The sequence below is a fragment of the Urocitellus parryii genome, chromosome 7 (genome assembly GCF_045843805.1).
Source record: "Urocitellus parryii isolate mUroPar1 chromosome 7, mUroPar1.hap1, whole genome shotgun sequence".
In the NCBI taxonomy this organism is placed as follows: Eukaryota; Metazoa; Chordata; class Mammalia; order Rodentia; family Sciuridae; genus Urocitellus; species Urocitellus parryii.
This window is the reverse complement of record NC_135537.1, coordinates 130,494,421-130,497,412: the sequence shown is the minus strand read 5'-3', so window position 1 is coordinate 130,497,412 and position 2,992 is coordinate 130,494,421. Positions and strand designations below refer to the sequence as shown.

General features: G+C 42.4%; 1 pseudogene; it reads left to right on the top strand.

Moving 5' to 3' along the window:
* Positions 1-509: 509 nt before the first annotated feature.
* Positions 510-1,456, top strand: LOC144256232 (olfactory receptor 3A1-like; annotated as a pseudogene).
* The last annotated feature ends 1,536 nt before the right edge of the window (positions 1,457-2,992 follow it).

The following is a 2,992-nucleotide window of genomic DNA, read 5'->3' as shown; positions in this document are numbered from 1 at the left end:
TCTCCTATTTGATCTCCACTGTTCTCAAATCCTTCCATTCTATTTTATAGATTGGAGTTTTAGATATTTTAATTGTTTCTTTGAAGACAGAATCTATATGTTTATTCTCCTGCTTGGTTTGGTAAAGGATGAGATCTGAGAAGAGAAAGTGCTAGATTTACTCTTATGTATTCAGACCAGAAGTATACTTCTTGCTTATTTATTTTTCTCAAGGGTTTTAATGCCTCCTAATCCTACAAATAGATTATTTCAGCTAGTGGACGGAAGGAAGTCCAGAGTGGTAATGTCACCTGTCCTGGTACCTCACAAGAAGTAAAGGTATTGAAGTAGATGTAGTGAAGGAGTTAAATACAGTGTGGCCTGGGGAACAGAAAAGTCCTTTCTTGGACAGAGGGAATTTAGTAGAGGCCTGGGAATACAGAAAGCTTATTTTTGGTTAAATAAGCCAATTTAGAGGACTGATTTATTTTTTTTCTTCTTCTTCTTTGGGTGTTTCCCTGCAGGAACTCATGCAGCCGAAATCTGGGGCCAATGGAACAGCAGTTACCGAATTCATCCTGCTGGGATTGGTGGAGACACCAGAGCTATGGCCAGTGATCTTTGTACTTTTCCTCCTTGCTTATGTGGTCACAGTGGGGGGCAACCTCAGCATCCTGGCAGCCATCTTGGTGGAACCCAAACTCCACACCACCATGTACTTCTTCCTGGGGAACTTATCCGTGATGGACATTGGGTGCATCACTGTCACTATTCCCTCAATGTTGGGTCGTCTTGTGTCCCACAAGCGTACAATTCCATATGGAGCCTGCCTCACACAGCTTTTCTTCTTCCATCTGCTGGTTGGGGTGGACTGCTTCCTGTTGACTGCTATGGCCTATGACCGATTCCTGGCCATCTGCCAGCCCCTCACCTACAGCACCCGCATGAGCCAGACAGTCAGAGGATACTAGTGGCTGCATCCTGGGCTTGTGCCTTCACCAATGCACTGACCCATACTGTGGCCATATCCACACTCAACTTCTGTGGCCCCAATATGATCAGTCACTTCTACTGTGACCTCCCCCAGCTCTTCCAGCTCTCCTGTTCCAGCACCCAGCTCAACGAGCTGCTGCTCTTCGCTGTGGGTTTCATAATGGCAGGAACCCCTGTGGTTCTCATTGTCACCTCCTATATCCATGTGGCAGCTGCAGTCCTGCGAATCCGCTCTGCTGAGGGCAGGAAGAAGGCCTTCTCCACATGCAGCTCCCACCTCACTGTGGTTGCCATATTCTATGGTTCTGGTATTTTTAACTACATGAGACTAGGTTCAGCCAAACTTTCAGATAAGGATAAAGCTGTTGGAATTTTTAATACTGTCATCAACCCCATGCTAAACCCAATAATCTACAGCCTCAGGAACCCTGATGTGCAGGCTGCCCTCTGGAGGGTGGTCCTGGGGAGGTGGTCACTGGTTTAAGGAAGTCTCAAGTGTCTCTTCTCCTTGTGGGTGTTTTTTTTTTTTTTTGGACTAAAGAAAAAAATCCTCTAGAGCCAAGAACTAGCCCAAATAGTACAGAACAACTTCTATCTCCCTGAACTTGAGAACTTTTTGTAAGGGATAATTATCATTTCCCAAAGAAGCCCTACCCAGTTATAGACAATGGGTTTATAGATTCCATCAGGCCAGTCCCTTCAACAAATTATAACTTCAGTTACTGTGGCTTCCCTTTACTGAGTAAAGGTGAAATGTAAGAACATGCAAATGCTTATAGATTCATATCCTAAGTGGAAGGACATAGACTCAGTTATAGTTTGGGTTCCAAAAGCATTTCAGAACTCCCACCCCTGCCCAACCCTGCCAAGAGATCATATTTTTCCCTCAAGTTCAGATATGGCTGTGCTGTTTATGAAATATAACCCGAGAAAGTAAAACAAAACAGAAAAAAAGTAGTTTTTCCTGTGATACAAAGATCTCATGAGACACAGAGAGGCAAAAGGAAAGCTATGCAGCTACATAGTCTCTAATAACTCTAAGTAATATGAAGCTTGGTACAGCTCACAGACATATTTCCAAATGCCAAACTTCATATGTATGATATGTCTTATGATACAGAAATGGATTTCCCGCATCCATCCTTCCCCGTACACGTCAAGTCTTTTGAAAAGAATTTACTATCTAAACATTTTTTAAGTATTTCAGCAATCCCAGATTACTCGTTATGAAATTTCCCCCCTAAATTCTCACTTTTATTGGCCAACCCTCACAGCTGAGACAATCTATAACTATAAATGCAAGTCACATGATGGCTAGTTTCTCTAAATTTCCCATTGTCTGTAGGGGAGTATGGCTCTGACCTGGAACATTGGCTCATCCTGCTTCCTGTTTTCCAGACATTAGTCCAGCCACTATTTAGCTCTATCTTCCGTCCAGCATCCTTTTCAGTACTGATGGCCCCTTCCTGGCAACTCTCTGGTGCTATTGATATTTCTTTATTCACTTCTTGAAATCTTTTCTTTGACCTGCACCTATGATTTGGTTTCTCCATGAGATTGGATATGGGTGAAGGGATTTGCAGGATTAAAAAGAGAAGAAGGCAAGAGATATGGAAGAGAGAAGAAAAACAAGATTGGAGATGGAAAGTTTGTAATAAAGTAAAAATTAAAAATGAGGAATAGGGAGGAAACAGGATAGAGTTGCAAGCAAAGGAGGCTGAGAAGAAAGAAAGGAAGTATTGGAGAGGACCAAATGAAGTACCAGAGATGGTGGGGGATTGAGCAAGAATTGGGGAACTGGAAAAGATGACTTAAGACTGTTAAAAGATCAGAGGAGAGAGAAAATGGATGGAAGATGTGGGTTTCCCATACTGTGTTATCTAACAATAACCAGTTCTGGCAGTCTTGAAACCATCATTGTAGACCATATTTTTACTACAAAGAAAATAACATTTTCAGATTTGCTGAATGTGCTAAAGAATGCACAGGAGCTCATTCTCCACTTCTCTAGATTAAGATG